Below are 22,116 nucleotides of genomic sequence, written 5' to 3' on the forward strand. Positions count from 1 at the left end.
GAATACAGTGGAAACTTCTTAAGTTTTCTCCTACACATTTCCCCAACTGCCACTGGCCTTCCTCTAGTCCACCAAAAGGGTGTGTCACAACTTCACTATACCATGGTCATGAAGGAACAAACCGCGTAATAACAACATCCTCTATCTGTTGTGATTTTTGGGTAAAATTTAGTTCATGAGTAGGAAGTAAGGATATGTTCAGTACATTTCTGCAAAGAGGCAAAGTTCTTCTTATAACTGATTAATATGTCTGACAATGTTGGTCATTTAACTGTTACCAGCCATAGAGCCAATATTTTTAAAATAAATAACAAGAACACCAAGGGAACTTTTAAAAAATATTAGGTAGGGATATTCAAATAACACACTTCACTTTTTAAAAGTTGTAGAGCCACAATGGCAAAAGATGGCTATAGAGTACCTTCCACTTACCAGTTTTTTGGATCTACTCCAAAATAGACACTTTGCATCAATACCTAGCAGAATAAGCAATCTCAAGAGAATGCCTTACAAAGGGTTTGGAAAGCACACATTAGAGGAAATGAATGAGCCTTTACCCATAGTAAATAGCTGCAACAGTGACACTAAATGCAGTGTCAGCACTGAACCCCACAGGCTTTCCTGGGGGGCTTGCCACTCTGACACACTCAATCTCACTGCACATCAAGCACCAATTGAGGAGCAAAGCATGGGGGACGTGAGTTATAGTGCTCCCTGTGGCTCATGCAGGTCATTGCAAAGGCAATCCTGACACTTTTAGTTTAAGAAAATAAGAGCTAGAGCTACCTGCTGCTAATTATTACTCACTTACTTCACATGCACAAAGAGCTGACCTCTTTCATTTCAAGCTGGCAAGGGGTCAGGTAGAGAAATCAAACTGACCGCTGGGTGTACGTCTCCTTCCTGTCTGATCATCAACCTCGTCTACTACCCACCAGCCAACTAACTACAGCTTAACTCCACCCTGGCTTAGGATCAATTACAGAGCAGCCTCACCAACTCCACCCATTCTAGGGTCAAATGATGCACTTTTATGATGCCTGCTCAGCTCTCCTTGTAGCAGAGTCCCATATTCCAAATGCATTTACTGTTGGTGACATTCCCCTTGCCCACACTCTCTAACGAACTACCTTCATTTACCCCGACCCATGCTTCATAACCTTCTCCCAACCCTGCATCTTAGCTCTCACTCTCCTGCAAATTCTCCAGCTTTACTATCACTGTGTACAATCTCATTTCACCTTTCTTATTTCTTGTCTCTCAAGTTATTCCCCCACTACAACAAGAGATACCCAAAAGTTCAAATCACCTAATCCATTACTCTGGGCTCCAGACACCAATTCTCAACCCCTATAACCTCTTTTTTGTTTTCCAAATTTCAATTACCTACTTCTCATTTCTCTTTTTTTAAAAGATGCAGACCATTATTATATTTCAATACACAATTTCTGTGTAATCGAAAAGTAAAACATCACAGTGAAATGTTGGCAAGAAAACATGGTCTTTCATTTGCAATGCATGGCAAATGGCTAACATCCTTAGTCATAAATGATCTCTTAGAAACCAACAACAAAGACTCTAATATTCCAAGGGAAATGGCAAAAAAAAAAAAAAAAAACAGAGAAGAAAATGAAATAACAAATGACTAGTAAGATTTAAGGACATATGAAGATGATTGAACTGAACAGTAACAGAAGAAAAATAATTTCTTTATAATATCACATTGTCAAAGATTAAAACATTGACATCTAATGTTTACACTGTTTTAGAAAACAAGTCTCATAAACAGTGGAGGACAAGATTAATGAGGACAGTCCATACAATTTGGGGGAAAATCTCTGCTTTTGATTCAAAATATAAATTGTGGATATATTTGATTCCAAGGAAGTGGAAATACTAGGACTGCTTCAACGACTTAAATGAAGAAATTCAAAATGCTTTATATAAAAGCATGTTCGCTGCATAGAAAATTTGTAGCTAACATAGTTTCCTTTTAACTCTGGTTCAGGGATCCCTGGGTGGCGCAGCAGTTTGGCGCCTGCCTTTGACCCAGGGCGCGATCCTGGAGACCCAGTATCGAATCCCATGTTGGGCTCCTAGTGCATGGAGCCTGCTTCTTCCTCTGCCTGTGTCTCTGCCTCTCTCTCTCTCTCTCTCTGTGACTATCATAAATAAATAAAGAAAAATTTTAAAAAAAAGCTCTGGTTCACCCTTTATTTTCTTGCTTCACTATAACTCACCTCCACCCTTCCTCCCAAATGTCTCAGTTCTTGTAACTTTTGCTTCAGCCCATCTCTGATCCTGGGAAATGGCTATTTGATCCAAGTAAATCAATCAATGTAAGTAAAGAGCCTATAATGTTGCCTGGCAAATATTAAACACTAAAGAAAGTTGTTTCTTCTCTTCCTCCTCCTTCTTCTTTACTTCCTTCTTCTCTTTTTCTATTATTATTATTGTTGTTGTCATTACTATTTTTTTACCCTGCCAACTCTTTCCCCCATCACTAAGTCCATCCTAATTCAATAATCAAAGTCATCAAAGTTCACTGCAATCAATCAAAAAATATTACAGTGAAAAACACATTAAAGGTATAGCATGTAAGTGATTCAGTAGCAATATAATCAGTGAGAAAATCCAATCCGTGCACCAAGAGAGTTTGAGGCACTTCAGAGCAAATAGGAGCTTCTCAACCTAACGGATTATAAAATGGAAGATATGTGGTTAAAGAGATGTTACCCAATAAATTTTTTTAATTAAATGTAGTCATTTAATTTAGTAGTAGTAAAATTCTTCTCCATTTTTCTGTTGAACAAAGCAGTTACATATCAAGCTGTCCCAAGTAGGCATCCTCCCCCATTTCATCCACTTCCCCCAGAAGATGGAGAAGAACACTGAGAAATGGTTTCTTCTCGAATGAAGAAGTTAGTTTCAGGGAGGGTCACTCCTACTGCTCCATCATAGAAATGCCTCACGGTCCAAAATCTCAATGGAGGGAAAAATGGGGACAGAAAGGAAGGAGGAAGACATGAGAAAAACACTGAGGAAAAAAGAAACAAAACAAATTCATTTTCACACCTGTCTTTATCTTTCCAGTTAACCTTGCATCTCCTTCACACTTCTTATGTCCATACACATCCATAAAGGAAAGAAAATTTTCAGCATTTCTTGAACCCAATGATACCTATAGCCTACATTTTCACTTCAGCACATACCATCAATGGTTTGGTCCTGTCTAGAATCAAGTGTTTAACACAGGAGAAGCAAGGGGTTTAGTTCTGTTTACACAGCTGCCAAGTAATAGATCCTCCCAAGACTTCACTTTTGAACAATATAGACCTCTATTTCCTTTTGGTTGTTACGTTGGCAGCAGTTTGAGATTCCATTTCTAATGCCGGCATATGCAAATGTATTTTTAAGCTTAAAGTTAGAATCCTAGGAGGTTTAAATCATTGCCCAGCTGTTGCCAGACTCATTGAAAAAAATAACCAGAAACAAGTTCTCTTTTTCTGCCTGGAAACAATTGCTCTTGTCAGCTCTTTACTATGAGCCATTGAACTTTTCATCTGTCACTAGGTATGCATAAGAAATCTGATCTTTCACAACCTTGTTTCACCTGCTTGGCTTTTCATAAAATATAGCTGCCTTCTTCCACTTGGTAAGTAGCTAAGGGATGATACAGACCACAACCGTTTGTCCATTTTTTACACCAATGTCTCACCTTCCAAAAAAGGAAGGTTTTAGAAATCCCAAGAAGGAGTTGGCTGGTGAAAGATGTGGGACGGTTATTTGCTAAATGTTTATAGCCATCGGCATTAAAAAAAACAAAACTTTTGGTAAAATTCATCTCATAGTAGGAAGATGGCCCAGGCCTGGTCTACATACTATAGGTGAGCAGTTTTCAAACATTTTTGTTTTCAGCATTCCTTGATACTCTTCATTCTCAGTGACTTCAAAGAGCTTTTGTTTATGTGGGTTACATCAATATTAACCATATTAAAAATTAAAACTGATAAACCTTTAGATATTTAATAATTAATTTTAAAACAATAATAAACATTAACATAAAATTTTCATGAAAAAATAACCATACTTTCTAAGGCAAAAAAACAATAGTGTATCTCTTTCACATTTTCACTTATCTCTTTAATATCTAGCTTAATAGAAGTCAATTGGATTCTTAAAGCTGCTTCTGCATTCAGTCTGTGATATGCTATTTTAATTGTAAAGAAAATCTGGTCTCACATAAATATGTACTCCAAAAAATGAAGAGTACTAATATAGCCTCTAAAGGTAATTATGGATATTCCTCAATATTCCACCAAAATTCAACAGATGTCAGTTCCTTAAAGTTGTTGCCATGTGAATATGAAATGATATCAATCAATTAACTTTTTGTATTCTGTTACATAAAAATTTATTGGTCTGCCTTAAGCTTTGAGTGAATCTTTTACTCACATATGCTTTTATGACATTATGTATTCATTATCTAGAAAATTATTTAGAAAATTATGCAGACTTCTCAAATGTTGACACATTTCAACATACAATATCCCCAAAATCAAAATTTGGCAATATCACTACCAAACTCTTCAGAAAAGTCTTTAGGTATAGTAAAGTTGTCATAGTGGCAGGTATACATTTTCCAAAATTCTAAGTTCTACTTGAAAGCTCAAATTTTATCATTAGCAACAAATACTGCCAATTGTGTTCTTGAAGTGACAAACTTGTGCCACTGATTTTTGGGAAAATTGCTGCCAAATACTCAAGTCTGAATAATTATAATTATAGTTTGTCTGTGAATTGTTCAAGTAAACATAGTGTTTCACGAAAAAAGGTAGCTAGTTTAGCTCAAACTCACACTATTGCACAAATCCTATCTCAAGACCACCACTGAACTTTGGTAGGCAACAGAAGTGCCTTATGTATTCCCATTTGTCACAGAGTAAGACATGAGCTCAAGGATAGAGATTTAATTAAGTTTTTTTTCTGCTTCGTGAAGGACTTTCTAACAGGGTGGGTTGATTTGTATAAACTGCAAGTGTGTGGCAGTGAAGTTTGAGGCCAGTACTGGTACAGTTTGGTGCCACTGTCTCAATTACTGTTAAGGTATCAGCAGTGTCACCTACCACTGCTTTCACACTGTCACTGCAAATGTCAATAGGGCGAAAAGGACAAATAAAAATAACATTTTGTGAAAATAATTTTGACCTTACAGTTTCCTGAATACATTTTGGGATCCCCAGGGAACCTCAGACCACACTTTGTCTTACCTGCTTCTGATAAGGTGGAGTTGATTCTAAAGCCTATACGGACTGAACAAAATTTTGCTGAGTGTTGCTGTAAAAGAACATAAGCAGAGGGGTTTAGAGTTCTTTCTTTCACAGAAAAGAAAATGTGAAAGACGCAGCAGTAGAATCACTGAGCGTAGAATATTTCAGATTAGAGTCAAGAAACTATAATGATTTGCAAACACCAGGAAGATCTAAGACTTGTAGACATAGTGAAAGGAAAATTGGGAGTTACAGAAAGAGGCCCTGAAAGAAAGTCTCTGTAGGCCTATAACATGAAAGATTTCTCATTTCTCACTTGCATAAGCCAGGTAAAAGGTAAGGAAGAGAAACTGAGAAGACTTCTCTTGCTCTTCATTCTTCTCCTCCCCTCACTTCACACATGCACGAATTAATGGACCTCAAGCCTTGCTATAAAATAAATTAAAATGGTTGCTAATAAAATGTAGACTTCTCTGGTGTGGGGAAAAGTCTTTAATTCTTCTGTTCTTTTAACTTTGCTGTTTTAACAGTTACAATTATACATGTTTGTTTCAGGACAAGAACTTTAAAGATTACATAATCCAGTACCCATATTTTACCTATAAATAGAGAACATGAGATGCAGAAATCTAACTTCACTACCATTGAGTAGACGAGTCGGAGCTGGAAATATCAGATCTTCTTATTCTTGAATACTTTTGCCAAATAATGCTTCCCTTTCGGTGTTTATTTATTCAAGATCTTAGCCATTTTAGTCAAAAGGAATGTCTTCTTAAAAGGCTTTTATGGTGGCTCCTGATCAGTTCATTTCTAGTCCAATCTTGCAATCACTCTCTACCACCACCTAGTGGTGCTGAACGTAAATTGCATGGGAGAGCTGACACCCGAAGAAAAGGCTTTGTCTCTGAAATTCCCAAACACACCACCAAAGGCAATACTGGGTAGTCTCAGGACTGTAAGAGTTTCATCCACTTATGAAGGATCTATTTATGTCAGTAGAGAATTACTCTATTTGAAGAGGGGGGGGATATCTCAGTTCATACATACATATATACATACATACATAGAGTTAAATACATGGATTTTTCTGGGCTCTTCTCAATTTTACTCACATTGGGTTAATTCTTGACTAGGAAACCAGGCAAAATTTCTAAATTAAGCTTTTTGTATCTCTCTTGTTGGATTTGTGAGCTATATTTAAGATTGTTGTGTCTGCATATTATCTCTAGTCCCACTTTCACTGTTGCATGATTCTGAGCTACCCAAATCATCCTGCTAAAGCTGTAAATCAAGTACTCACAATTGCGGCACATTACACAGAAGAGACTCTCAAGCACTCAGCACAGAGGCCCATTATGCTAGACAGAAAAATCAATCTGGAGGGTATCTGCCCTCTCATCTAGTTAACAGGGTAGAGATGAGAGCTCTTAGAATTTATAGGCCTCAAAAGCCACTACCATCTTTGCCAAAAAGTTCTGGAAAATTTTGAGTTCTTTCTGACCCCGACAGTGCATTCCATCAACTGAGTGACTCAACAGCCTCTCTTTGTTGAAAGAACTATTCCTCAATCAAGGGAATCGGCCACTAATATCTTAGAGTATCTTAAAGGAAATATCAGATGATATCAAGAGTCCTTAGGAAATGAGCATCTCAAGTAGCATCCTTAAAAGAGTATGAAACTGAAGATGGGACAGTTTGGACAACTGGAGGGCAGTGTTTTGTCACTGTGTTCCTAAGAATTAGGACAGAAAAGGAACAAGAAGATAGAATCAGAAGAAAGGAGATGAAATCCCTCTGAGGAATATCACAAGGGAAACTAGAGTGAATTAAAAAGTGAGACTGCACAAAGAATCCTGCAGAAACACCTGACATCAGGTCAAAAGATGCAAAAGATGTACTCCCTATCTGGGCCAGATGTCAGGTAAAGAAGCCAAATAAAGACAGCTACCACCCCTGTACTTTATATAAGACTATGTATCTGGGCTCCTAGAGGTTCAAAATCACTTCAGAGCAAGCAGAAAGGAGCTCTCTACCTAAAGGGGCACTTCTGAGGAGCACATGGGAAGGAGCAATTTCTCCACAGACCACGATGTAATCTTCCTTTGAAACTTGCACAGTGCCTCCTCAGCCTCATCTTGGACACATAATGGGTATTGAACAAACATTCGCTGTTATGTAAACAGTGAAAGATGGCCCCCCAAGTATTGGTCCCTACACTGTTTATTTCTTCACATCAAGCTAGAACCACCAGCTCAAAGCCCTCTGGCACCCAACACAAATTCTGACATTTCCAGTTGCTTTAAATACAATTCAAACAAGTTGTTTAGAGCCCATCTGCTTTGCCCACTCTGCAAAACTTCACCCATTAGCTGCTAGCTATGGATAAAACACTGTCCCCCGCCGAGATGCCCCACCTGACTGAGGAGAAGCATCACCTAGACACCTTCCCTCTTCCCTTTGTGGGTGGTGGCATGCTTCAGGATCTAGAAGGTCTCCTGCTGTGAGGGATGTTCCCTCCCATGCAATACTATCCAAGTGCCACCCAATAAAGTGTGTCGTGCAATGCCGCTGCCTCATGGCCCCGTCTTCTCCTTGATCAGCCCTGAAGTCCTTAAACTTATCATACTCTCCCAGCCAATTTTCACCAGGCCTCCCAATTTCACCACCTACTATTTCCAAGCCTGCCCTTGCCTATCCATGTCCATCTGTGCTGCCCCATGCCAGTCTTCACATGGCTCATGTGACAACCATGATGTTCTTCTAACTGATCTTCCTGTTTCCATGTTAACCTTACTCCCGAATGACCCTCACACCTTCCACACTGTGTCAAGGTGATCTTCCTGTCACTCAGATCTGCTGAGTACATTCCCTTGACTAAAACATTTTGACGACTTCCTTCTAGATGCAAAACATGTCCTAACTCCCTACTATGCACAGAAGATGCCTTTTTTGCCCTTCTCTCTGTCCGTGTATCCCCGTACTTCCTAGTTCACATTTTACTGGCATGTATCAAGTTGTTTCCTTCCTTTATACCTTTGCAAATTCCAGAAATGCTCTTCCCACCATTCCTTACCTGATGATTCCTATTTATCTTTCTGTCTCAGCTCAATCACATTCCCTCCAGGAAGTCTCCTAGGGCTTTAAGCCTGGGCCAAATACTCCTTGCTGGTGGAGAGCATCCTGTGCATGGTCTGCTGGAACATGTGCCTCACTGCCTGGTTATATTCTGCTTATGTGATTCCTTCCTCCTGCTACATTGAAAGCTCCTCAAAGGGACGGGCCATGTCTAACCCATGCCTGCATTTCTAGTGCTTGGCAATGAGTGCTCAGGAAATATCCCTGTTAAACCATCATTAGATAGAAATGAGAAATCTGTGGTGCCCCTGGGTGGTTCAGTCAGTTAAACATCTGCCTTTAGCTCAGATGATCCCAGGGTCCTGGGATTGAGCCCCACATCAGGTTCCCTGCTCAGTTGGGAAACTGCTTCTCCTTCTGTCTCTCCCCCTCCCCTTCCCCTGACCCATGCTCGTGCTCTCTCTCTCTCTCTCTCTCAAATAAATAAATAAAATATTAAAAAAAATAAATGAGAAATCTGTGATTTCGTTATCAGGAATTTCCTAATCATCAATAAATTGTGTCAGTGCACTAAGCTTTTAAATGGCCAAAACTCAGAAGTCCTTCCTTATTATGCAACCAATTTCTATTCCCACGGGGAAGGGGGTGGGAATTGATTTGTCTCCCACTAGTACAAATGTGCAACAAACACATGATCCTCACATTGCCTGACCCTCTGAACTATTTTTTCTAAATCACTACCATTATATACTCATTGATGTAATTCTTTCCTGCCTCTTTTGCATTTTTAATCTCAGTTTTCTGACTCTAAAGGAATCATTTTGCAAAATCCATTCTATTTATAATTGACAGCCTCTGTTGTTTATCTCAACTGACAACTTCAGAAATCTAGAATCTATTGCCCAAAATGCCTTGAGGATGAATAGTCATACTGACAGTTAAGCGTTCTTTTTAACAGTGATGTAAAAATATCAGTGCTCTAGAACACAGCTGTCTTGCACTTGAAGCTGTTTCTCTGAGTTGCAAAGATGATGAGTGAACATGTCTAAAAATAAACAACTCTCAGGTAACCTGTGAGGCTGATCTTTAAAATAACTGATAACCAGCAAATCTTCAGACATGACCAGCTTTGGCTTTGACGCCACTATTCCCATAAAAGGGTCAGATTTTCCATACAGCTAGGTTAAATCAAGACAGCCCTGGCCAGCAAATTCAAGCCACCCAGATGCTCTTGCACCTTACAAATAAGAGCAAATTTAAACTATCATACCAAAAGAAATACAGTCAAGACACATTAATAAAAGTAAAGGAAAGAAAAAATTATAATGCTTAAATAATGAAGTCAGAATAGATTTTCTCAATATAACTCGGCAATATAAATGTTCACAAAGTCAATCTGTTTTAATCTTCTAAAAATATATGTTATTAAGATATCTCGACATTTTAAAACAAATTAATTCAATACTCTCCCAAATTAACTACAAAATACTTATGAACTTATAATTAAGCCTACCTAATTTTAAAAACCATCAATCCCTGCTGATGTTATGGTAAGCGGAGTAACACATGCAGAAGAGGCACCCCAATCAGCTCCTCTGACATGTGGAAAGCCAGGATTCAAACCCCAGCCTCTGGAGCACAGGCTCTTAACTGCTACCTATGCCTCTAGTTTTTGTGATTTATCTTCCCTTTCTCCATCCTCCTGGACTTAGCATCTATATTGGTTCATTCATTTTCCTTTGTGTTCTTTCTTTGCCATAGCCACCCACATTACATCAGCAGTTTTCTTTCTCATGTTTGTTCTACAGGCGATAAAGAGTAAGAAAGCTGAGAAAAACACAAACTACTAAAGATCCCTGTAAATCAACGTAGTCAGTGGCTCACAAGGACGCAGGGAGAAGGTTCCATAGAGAGGGTGACATAATATCCTGTTCCAGAGGAAGAGGAGACCTGAGGACACCAATAGAGTGGTGCCTCCCAGGCACAGGGAAGCAGGGACAAAGGCAGGGAGGCAGGAAAGAGAATGGCCCAGTCTGTGGGATGAGTAATTTGATAAGGATGGAACACTGAATACAAAAGCAGACGAGCAAAGTAAGGGTGGAAAGGCAGCCAGATAGCAGATCCCCAAGGCTGAGCCGTCGGCAGACAATCCCAGTCTGCCGAGAAGTGAGGGGGTTCCTCTGAATGCAAGCCTTTCAGTGCTACAACCAGGAAAACACGGGCAAACCTGGCCAGGTCGGTGACCCTACAGCTGGCCTGCCCTGCTTCAGGGAACTGGAACTCTTCTGAGGCAGCAGGGAAACACGGACCGATTTGAACAAGTACAAGACCAGGTAATTTTTTTTTCCTAGCTTGCAATACACACGACAACAGCCTTTATAATCATGGGTGGCAACCCACTGGTGAGTTACAAAACCAAGCTAGCTAGTAGTCACAGGTGGCAGTTTTTGTGATTAACAGATCGGAACTATTAGAATGCATGGCACAGGATAAGGGCAACACTGTTGCATGGAACTTGTTTTGGACAAACATATATTCACTGTTACATATGAAATTTAATATTGTTAGTTGCAGTTCAGAGTCTGAGATATATTGAGCTACATCAATTTTAAAACTGGCTCATTGTAAATAATAAATTTATCTCTTTGTCCTTTCTCAGCCAACATTTTGCATGACAAGATGCCCACAGATCATGATATTTGTACAGTACACTGGAGTAAACAGAGAAAGCTGTTCATGATCACAGGAGACACACCCAGGTTCTGAGTATCCTGAGAGCCAAGAGATTAACATCCAAGGACCCTCGCAACCTGTAATCCATTCACAGAGTGCTGGTGGGAAAGCTCTACCACGGAATGGCCAAAGCAAGCTCAGCTCTATTTCTTTAAATCTACCGCAGAGGGGATCCCTGCGTGGCTCAGCAGTTTGGCGCCTGCCTTTGGCCCAGTGCACGATCCTGGAGTCCCAGGATCGAGTCCTGCATCGGGCTCCCCGCATGGAGCCTGCTTCTCCCTCTGCCTGTGTCTCTGCCTCTCTCTCTCTCTCTCTCTCTCTATGTCTATCATAAATGAGTAAATAAATCTTTTTAAAAAAAGAAAAAGAAAAAGAAAACTATTTGAGAAACTTTAAAATAAATAAATAAATAAATAAATAAATAAATAAATAAATAAATAAAAATCTACAGCAGAAAGAAGTGAAAAAAGTACAAAACAAATCCCTGGATACCTTCAAGGCACAAGCACATCAAGGCAGATGTACTTAGAAAGATTAACTCGCTTTTCCAGCTACCCATGAATGTCCATAAGAGTGCAGAAAATCAATTCTGCCAGAAATGCACGACCGTGACATATTTCCTGCAGACCATGTCAGCACAAATGCCAAATGACCCTAGGATTTGGGAATTTGCTATTTGTCCCATCAGCACAACTTTTATATTCCTTTTAGACAGCAAATACCATCTGAAAAGCTTGGCTGCAAAATCCGTAGCCTGGCCCAGCACACGGCATTCTGTACGTGAACAGATAACTCAGTGGTATGAGACAGTGATCACAACAGATTTCTCAACCAGTCCTAAAAGGCTTAAACCTTTCTGATACTCATGTGTATTTTTTACTTCAAGACTTAAAAAAAAATTTAGCTAGAGTCAGTTTCAACCATCTGTCTCTTTGAGTGAAAATAGGATGCAAGCTTGTGTGTATTGGCTTTAGGAGAAAACCAATCTGGCAGAAAGAATTAAAGAGAAAGAAAAATTATATCTCAATTTTCAAGACCATACTAAGGAGTAACAAGACATCCAAAGTAAGTAGTAACTTTATGGGCATATCTACCTCCCTTTCTACCCCTTAGACGGTCCCTATTCCTGACCATTCCTTGATTGAACATCACTCTGATTAGACCTGTGCCAACCATCATAGCCTTGGGAAGTAGCAAAGTGAAGACATAAAAGTGACTTCCCTGATTTGAATGACATTAGGTGTGGTGGGAGATGATGATAGCAGATACATTGTGAGAATTTGGAAATAATGGATATATAGCACAGTCACTTTCTGAGAGTTAAACTTGACTTTATCTTAAAACAAGTCAGAACTATAACAACAGTACCAAAACATCACAGGTAGGTTGGCCAAGTGTAATGGAAAACCACCACACAATGAGTGGTGAACAACTATAAAAACTGTTATAATTAAAGGAAAATGGATTTGAAATGACAGGAAAAGAGGTGTGAATTTTTTTTTTAATTTTATTTATTTATTTATGATAGTCACAGAGAGAGAGAGAGAGGCAGAGACACAGGCAGAGGGAGAAGCAGGCTCCATGCACCGGGAGCCCGATGTGGGATTCGATCCTGGGTCTCCAGGATCATGCCCTGGGCCAAAGGCAGGTGCCAAACCGCTGCGCCACCCAGGGATCCCCTGCGCCACCCAGGGATCCCGAATTTTTTTCAAGTCTTCTGCAGTATGTCCAGGGAAAAGGACACCCTGACCAGTTGCCGTCTTCTTTTCTGTTTCAGCTTGAAACACCAGCTGTGACAACTGCTCCCCATGAACTGGCTCTGTGTACATCATCCCTTCAGGCTTCCACACTTCAGCTAAAGGCAACTCCTGAGTTAGCCTTCCAGTTAACTCAGGCCAAATATCTTGGAGTCATCCCTGATTTCTCTGTCAAATCCCACATCCAAACCATTAGAAAATTATTCAAACACTACTTTCCAAACACTTCCAGAGTCAGCCTGTTTTTACCACCTCCCCTGCCATCGCCATGTCCAAACCACAAACATCTATATTATTACCAAAGCCTCCAAAATGGTCTCCTAGTTCCTACCCTTGCCCTCTCTCTTCACAGTCTATTCTTGGCTGTAACAGTAATTCTTTAAAAACAAAAGTCAAATCATGTCACCTCCTTGCATAAAGTCCACTAATGTCTCGCACCCCAGAGTAAAAGCCAAAGTCCTACAATGGCCCTACACAACACAGGCTCGCTACTTTTCTGACCTCATCTCCAGACCCTCATTGCTGCTATTCCTCAAGTGCATCAGGTATGCTCCCACCACAGGGGTTTTGCATGTGCTATTTCCTCTACCTGATACTAAGTGTCTGAATGTCTGCCTTCTACAAAGGAGAATACAAATTCCATCTTGTGGAGGCCTTACCTGACCACCCTACTGAAAACAGTAAACTACTCCTTTCATTGCACCTGCATTCTCAAGTCTTTCCTACTGCCTTATTTTTCTGCATTATGTGTTTTGCCACTTAACATATTCTATAACATATTTAGGTATCTTTCATTGTTTGTCCCTTCCTCCACAATTTAAACTCCAATAAAGGCAGGGATTTTATCTATATTACTCACCAATATATTCCCAGTACTTAGAATACTGACTGGTAGAAAGCTGATAATAAACATTTGTTGAATGAACGAACAAAGTTGGTTTAAAAAATGGGCCAGCATGAGCTCCTTCCTCTATTTCCAGCCTTGTTCTCTATAAAGTGGCAAAGCTCCACTGGCTTTGAGATTCTCCTAGGTTTGCTTCCCATCCTCCATCTCAACCCTTTTGCTGTGATCGGGTATCCCGGTTGCCATATGATTGCCACACATGGCTTCTACCTCCCTTCCTAGTCCTTTTGAAAGCATTACATGACTCAACCATCTGCTTGATTTTTCAATATCCACGCTACCTCTGGACCAAGCCTTCAGGATTACCCCTAATACCCTTAGGCTAGTACTGTCCCAAACATGCCCAGGTCAGACCTCTGATACCAAGGGCCTAAGAACCTGAGCTCTCAGATTTCAAAATACTGACCTATAAGCATGGGCACTGAGATCCCATGGGAAGTTAGGTTTCTCCTGACCAGTCAGTAAGTCGGCACTTTATATTTGTTGCCTAAAACATAACAGACAACACATAACTTATACTGGGTGTATGTATTTTGGCTACATAAGAACAGTCTAATATCTAAACCCTCAGAACTAAGATTCAAGATCTTAATCCTACCTATCTGTATAGTTGACTGCTGACTGGCCCCGATGATGTCTCCATCTCTGCAGCTGCAATATGACAGCTGACTGCATGTAAAGGTGTTGATGACCAAGAGTGTCACCTACTCATGTTCTTAGCATGGGAACATGAATCTACATGCATATGCACATATAGCCATCTGACCCCAAATTCCTTTGGCAGATCAGATCACCTTTTCTCTCCATCTCTTCAGTCCCTGAAAAGTGACCTTTGTAGGAAAGCAGCAGATGGTAGAGGGGAGAGGAGAGTGGGATGATTCACCTGATGGAAGGAGATGTGAAAATACTTTGGATATCTGAGTAAGGTTCCCCACATACTTGTAAAGGAGAAGCACATTTAATCAACAAAATTTTCTAATTTGCAGAAAGCCCAAGTAGTTGGCTCCATGATGCTAAATTTATCTTTATGTTAATGCAATTTAATGAATATTCACTGAGCCCCTATAAAGCAAAGTGCTGTCCTGGATGCTGTGAGACTTACACAAATGATTGAGATACATCTATCTCAAAACCTTGTACCATGTGAAGGGAAAGAGAACACGCCACCCCAAAATATGACTTTTTGAAATAAAGATTATCTTAAACTGGTTATTTTTAAGAAATAACAGATAAGGGAGAAGCTCTAAAAATTTAGTAGAAGTTGCCCTTTTGTATGAGACACTTGAATGTATAAGGGAAGTCTCCATTTGTTTTTTGTTTTATTTTAAAGATTTTATTTATGTATTTATTTATGTATTTATTTATTTATTTATTTATTTATTTATTTATTTATTTATGAGAGACACAGAGAGAGAGAGGCAGGCACCCTACAGGGAGCCCGATATGGGACTTGATCCCGGGACTCCAGGATCACGCCCTGGGCCAAAGGCAGGTGCTCAACCGCTGAGCCACCCAGGCATCCTAGGAAGTCTCCATTTGTAAGGAGAACCAGGAAGAAGAAGATGACTCAGTCTCCAGAAACTCTTATCAGTAATAAAAGCATGGACTTAAATCTACATAACACCCTTACTCTTGATGATTTTTCCCTTTGTGCTTTTCCTGGTGACCTCCCACAACTGATTCCCCACTCCCAACATCTTTGTGGTTAGCTGGATATAGTATTTAGGTGGTGGCTCGAGAGTTTTAGAGAGCTACTCAGTTTCCCTGGGTCTCTCCCATGTATAATGTATACAGGAAGTATACAAGTTACTAAATTTGGTTTTGTTTTCCTCATGTTAAATTTTTTTTTCTTTTTTTCTTTTTTTTTTTTTTTTTACAGGGGCAGGGGGAGGTTCTCAGCCATGAACATAGAAGGGTAGACAGAAAATTATTTTTCCTCCCCCATATATGGTAGGGTCTGAAAACAGCTCTGCTGCAAGGGACAATGGGATAAGTACATGATAAAAGTTTAAAGCACAAGGTGCAGGGTGCCTGAGTGGCTCAGCCAGTTAAGTGTCTGCCTTCAGCTCAGGTCATGATTCAGGGTCCTGGGATCGAGCCCCACGTCAGGCTCCCTGCTCAAGGGAGAGCTTGCTTCTCCCTCTCCCTCTGCCATTCCCCTCACTTGTGTGTAAATAAACAAATTAAATAAATAAATAAATAAATAAATAAATGAAAATATTTAAATAAATAACACAAGGAGGGCATGCAGGACCTGAAGCACAGAGTGAGCTTCCTGAAGGAGAGGCCATGAGAACTACACATAGAGACATGGGTAGGATATGAACTGGGGAAGCAGTTCCAGCAGAGGGAGAGTTAGCATGAGAGACATGACAGAGACAGGAGGTAGCAGTTGGCTTTTGGAGAACAGCAAACAGATTCACTGGACTGTAGTGTAAGGTCAAATGGGTTCAAGGTAGCAGGGGTACCATGGGGAACAAGCTGGAAAGATTTGTGCTTGGTGTTACAGTCTCAGGTCAAAATTTAGATCATTTGTTTCTGCCCTTTGGTTCCTCCTCATTTCAGAAGAAAATTATCTATTTTAAAACCTGTAAGAGCCTTGAAAAAAATCAAACATTGCCATGTTAAACCAATCCAATCTATTCAAATATGTTAAGCAATGCAAACAACTAGAATTAACACTTCGCTTACATATCACACCTTAGCTGTATATGACAAAAAAGTGAGAAATCAAGTGCTCAAAATAGGTTCTTTAGCATTTGTAATAAGTTCTTTGCATAAGATAAGCATTCAGTATGAGGACTCTACTGCACCCCCCACACACACCCCTAGAAGTCTCACAGTTTGCTTTTCCTTCATCTTGTACAAAGAATATGGTACTTGCGGGTTTCTGCCTTTGAAATGATATATTTGTCTAGCCTCTGGTGCTAGTAGGATGAAGCTGACTTTGAATATCATCAGGGTACATTAAGAGATTACTGAATGAGCAAATAAATGAACAAATGAAAGAGTGAGCCTGAGCCCTGGACGGCATGATGATGGGGCCAGTTTGGAGTGAAGTTAGATGCAAGCACTTTTTGTTTTTAATGGTTGTCATAAGCTGTTACATTTCCTTCCACCCACCCTTTCACTGCTATAGGCATTCCCAGTGTCTGGCAGGTGCTTAAGGAATGTTTACTGAATGAAAGAATGAATGACGGACTGTTACTTGAACAATTCCCTGGGGGAAGAAAGTAGACACAGATTGTCACATTTACTTCTCCAGTTTGGCACCTGCCTTCTTATGCTGGCCCAAGTGAATAGCAGAACCCAGCCAGAGATGAGAGTGCTGCAATGTATGGGTGCCTGGGTGACTCAGTCCACTGAGTGGTTGAATAGGACTCTTGATTTCAGTTCAGGTCATGATGTCATGGGGGGTGAGACTAGCAGGGCTCTGGGGCTCTGTGCTCAGCAGGGAGTCCGCTTGTGATTCTCTCTCTCCCCCCAAATCAATCATCAATCAATCTTTGGGGGGAAGAAGAGTGGATGTAAAGCTCTTTCTAGTACATGAAATCACAGGTTCTTAAATTTAGAATAAATTCAAAAATAACATGAAGATTACCAAATACTAGTCTGACCTATTATTGGTACAACAGTCCCTTCACAGAAAATCCTCACTTGGTCATGGCATGCTTCAACTCTCACTACCTTAAAGGTAGCCCAGTCTACTTTTTTAATTGTTTGAGTCAATCAAATGTTCTCCATTATAATAATATGAACTTTCCTTTTTCCTATAAGTTTAGGCTACAGTAGAGAGGTGTTCTCATACCTACTTGCCAAAGGACAGTCCTCATGTCCACCCTTTCACCTGCTCACAGCCCACAGGCTCTCTGCAGCATCCAGTCAGGTTGTACTCAAGGAGAGGTGGAGGAAGGAGAGAGCCAAAGAAGATGTGGAGGAGAGAAAAGGTGTACATCTGCCAAGAAGAACCACACAGCCTCCCCTCCATCACACCCAGCCTCTAGTTCTTCAAACCTTTACATGTGGTGCTAGGCATAAGCCCCTGGACCTTTTAACTTTCTGGACTCAAACGCACAGAATGCTTCTGTGATTTAGCCATGGAAGTGGATCTGTACCACATTAGATTTTAATTTAATATTATTTTGAAATGCTGGGGATAGAAGTCAGGGGGCTAGGAAATGTGTCTTCAGCAGATCTGAATTCCAAGATAAGAACAGAGGCCAACCTGATTCTCTTAATGGTCTCTAGACTAAGATTGCCTCAAAAGCCAGGAAAAATGCAGACTGACCCTCTGACCCTTACATTGTACTTACCCTGAGCCCAGCACTGTTCTGACGGGCACAGACAAAAATGTTCAACATGATCCTGATTCAGAAGGCAAGGCCTCCAGAATCCTAGGAATTACCAAGCCCACATTCATTTGGGGCCCAGAGACCCAACGAGTGACACATTCAGGAAGTCAAATGTTTGTACTGAACACATCAAGGGAAAAAATTTAAATCCTATAAGAAATGGAAAATTAAGTAGGATTTATTGTTTCAAACCTCACCACAAAATTAGAAAGTGGCCCTATTATTATCACTCCTGTTTTATAGATGAAGAAAATGAGGTGCAGGGAAGCAAAATAACTTGTCAAGGTTTACAGAGCTAGTAATTGGTGACACTGGGATTTGAACCCCAGCTGCAGAGGTCACACTCTCATATTGCCTCTTGACCATCGTTATGATTTGTTCTGGGATCAAATTAGACCCAGGCACAAAAAAAGGAAATAAAGATAAAATATTAATGATTTTGCCTGGTTGACACTGGTGTCTGGTCAGCCAGAAAATTCAAAGAAGTGATTATTCACTTAATTACTAATCACTTCCCTTCTTTGAACTTTGTTATAGCTCTGTTAGGTATTTACCATATTTTACCTTAAGTGATAACTATCTGATATATGGGATAACATATATCCATATGTCATATGTTAAACTTTTCTGTTTTTCCCTGAGTAGACATCAGTTCCTAATATCTATACCTTGTTCTGGGGCATCTGGCTAACTCAGCAGATAGAGCATGTGACTCTTGATCTTGGGGTTGTGAGTTCAAGCCCTACATTGGGTATAGCGATTACTTAAAAATTAAATAAAAATCTTTAAAAAAATAAATACCTACCCATTTTCCTGTACTCACAAAGCACTCAGTCTCACTAATGGTTAGCACTGTAGGTACTAAATAAATGTTCTTCAGTAGGACTAAAAACCTACTGAAGGAACCTAGCTTTTACCCCTACACATATTTCTTCTATTCATTATCAGTAAACTCTTGATTTGTAAGCTCTCTAATTCCAGGACTCTGTTATTACTTACAATGCTAAGATCAGTCTTATGAATTTCATATTCTATGTGGACATGCTTTCAGGTGCTACTGACATTGAATATTGAAACCACTGCATGTGTGGTTGTATGTCAGTGAGCTTCCTGGGGATGCCTTTTAGAAACTGTGGTTAGCAGTAGGAATAGGTGAACCCAGGGAAGTCCCTCCCTTTCACAGTCATTTAAGTCAATCATAAAAAAATCCTACTCCTCAATTATTCTACAACTCCTCTGTAGCAGGGCCATTTGATTTGCTTTAGCCAATGAAATGTATGACATTAGGGCAGTACATATCAAGATGAAGTGTCACTCAGCATGGGTCTCTGAATGGATATGGTGAGCAGAGCCTCTTGTTGACCCACACTGGACTTGTAACATAAGCAAGAACAATCTTGTGTTACCCTGCTGATGTGTGGGAGTCATTTGCTACTGTATTGTGATGCAGCCTAACCTGATCAGTACACTCTCATGGCCCAAATCCACTCCCATGGTCCAGCATTTTCATGGCTCTCCACCTTTCTTGATTTAGTATTGGTAACTGCAAGTATTCCACCCCCCCCCTTTCACCATCCCCACCTGTGCTTTCCTATGGATTGCCCAGTGAGAGGTGTGACCAAGACTCTCCCCTTGACCAAAGGCTAGTCAGGCTCCTCTGAGCTCTTTTTCAACTTGACTCCTATCCATCGGTATGTTCTCAAGAGCCTCATTTTAGCTAAGTCCTCCTGCTAAGTCAGTTTAGCCAGGATTCCCCATCCTCAATATCTGATCATCAAAATCTAATCGATATCTGGAGGGGTTCCTCATCCCCCACCATTTCCCAAGTGGTGTCTGATACCCTGGCCTGCCTACAGGAAGAGTCCTGTTAGGTCAGCTTAGCCTGATTGCTCCTTACTTACCTCTTAGTAATTTCCTGTCCCATCCACTGCACACACACCACCCCCTGCACTGCTCCTTGTATAGAAATCCCACTTTTCCTTATTGTATCCAGAGTTGCTCCCAATCTCTCTCCCCTACTGCAAACTCTCAGTGCAGGGGTCAGGAAATCTATCAAGATAGTCCGCTTGAATAAAGCCTGTCTTACCATTTCTTTAACAAGTGTATGAATGACATTTTCTTTAACAGGTATAAAGACTAAGAAAGCAATAGGTGTCATTATGAATACCACAGCCGCCAGAACATGTGTCCTGGTAAAAGCAACTTTCATTCTGAATCTTCCCCGGAGAGTTTAGAAAATACTCTTTCCAAATGCTGCCCAGATGCACCTTCTTCCCTGGGTTTGGGAAGGCAGAAATGGTATTGGCAGTGTCAAGGGGGTGATGTTTCCAATACCCTGGCACATCCCCCAAAGCAAACTGCTGCCCATCTTCCTGAGGTAAATGGCTCTCCGTGGGCAAAATGTACTTGGAAAAGGGAACATCTAAAGAGGCTATCTTCCTCCTCACCTACAACTGTTTTGTAACCTAACTTTTTCATCTACTTTAAACTAAAACTTATAATTTGTTGTTGGACTTCAAATTTTAGCAATTCATACATTTTTATTTTTAAAACAAAGAGCGCTCGGGACACCCAGTGGCTGGCTCAGCGGTTGAGCATCTGCTTTGGCTCAGGGCGTGATCCTGGAGTCCTGGGATCGAGTCCCGCATCGGGCTCCCTGTGTGGAGCCTGCTTCTCCCTCTGCCTGTGTCTCTCTCTCTGTGTCTCATGAATAAATAAATAAAATCTTAAAAAAAAAAAAAACAAGGAGCGCTTAAGGGAAATGAGTATGATTCCCCCCTTTAAAAGCTATGGCAAAAGATATGGGGTTTCATCCTTATTTAACATGCCAATTACTTTTCAGCAGCATTTGAAAAATATTAAAAAGTTTAAAAGATGAAGCAAGAAAATCTGTATTCAAAACCCCAAATCTGGCCTGTACAATGTCCCTGGGTGGTCCACGTTTGCATTGGGGGATTTAGTTTGGCATTTTAACTTATGTAAATAGATTCTCACTTTCCTCTGTGCCTGAAAGCATTCAAAGAGGGAAGATCTCCTTTCCAAATCAGCAGTAACCTATATACCCTCTGAAAGTGAACAAAGTCACACTTTTCAAGGAAACAGGCAGAGAAGTTTTTGTTATTCTTTCTTCCACAAAATACACACCAATTCCCACAACCCCTTGCTATTTTGATACCACCAGGGCAGACAGTGAAACAGAAGACGCACCGTCATTTTAAAAGGGGACACTGTCAAAACACACATTCCCCACAGAGTCTGCTACCTTTCCAGTCACCCAAACCCACCAACTACTGAAATTCCACAAGCCGATTCTGAGACACAATGCCATGGTCATCCCTTGAGCATGGGCTCATCCTAACACTCAACAACTAGATAAACTCATAAAGACTTCCATATGTGCATTACAGGATCTAAACTACCTTTAAAAGGAAAGGACTTCACCGCTTTCAATTCCTAAAATCTTCAGCTTGTTAAACAAAGAAATGGATACTATTTCAAGTCAGAGTAGACCATTTAGCATACATTTTAAAAGGGAAACTAACTGTAGGATATAAAATATTTTCATCATTTACTCATTAGAGCTATTTAAAATATACACATTACTCTTGGCTTCACTCTAGACATTAGTATAAAATAGAAATATGACAAATGAATCAAAATCTCCTTTCCTCCCACCAGAAAGAAACTAAAGAAATCAAACCTCCCACCAAAGAAATCAAACCAAAGAATTCAAAAGAATTAGCCCAAGGGGCTCATAAAAGAAACACAAGACTTAAACCATCCTGCCTGTCATTTCTAGAATGAAAAATGGTCTGTCTCAAGACTCTCCTTCAGCAGAAATATTTCACGTGATCCTGATTCAGGAAGGCAAGGATTCCAGAATTCTAGGCATTACCGAGTCTACATTCAAATTGGGCCCAGACGTGCCATGGAGACTACATTTCAGGAAGTAAATGTTTTTACTAAACACATTAAAATGATCCAAAGGGAAAGAATTAAATCTTATAATAAAAAGAAAATTAAGT

The 22,116-nt window shown here is 40.2% G+C and overlaps 1 protein-coding gene and 1 long non-coding RNA gene across 13 annotated transcripts in view; one reads left to right on the plus strand and one right to left on the minus strand.

The window, feature by feature from the left end:
• LOC140609018 (uncharacterized) overlaps nt 1-11,408 on the plus strand; it is an 80,679-nt gene extending 69,271 nt beyond the window's left edge. For both annotated transcript variants that reach the window (XR_012011023.1, XR_012011025.1), the window contains exon 7: nt 11,005-11,408. This is a non-coding gene — a long non-coding RNA (uncharacterized lncRNA). The remainder of the gene's footprint in view (nt 1-11,004) is intronic.
• DYNC1I1 (dynein cytoplasmic 1 intermediate chain 1) overlaps nt 1-22,116 on the minus strand; it is a 438,187-nt gene that overhangs the window by 282,450 nt on the left and 133,621 nt on the right. The gene's annotated exons all lie outside the window — the stretch shown is intronic.

The sequence above is a fragment of the Canis lupus genome, chromosome 18 (genome assembly GCF_048164855.1).
Source record: "Canis lupus baileyi chromosome 18, mCanLup2.hap1, whole genome shotgun sequence".
In the NCBI taxonomy this organism is placed as follows: domain Eukaryota; kingdom Metazoa; phylum Chordata; class Mammalia; order Carnivora; family Canidae; genus Canis; species Canis lupus.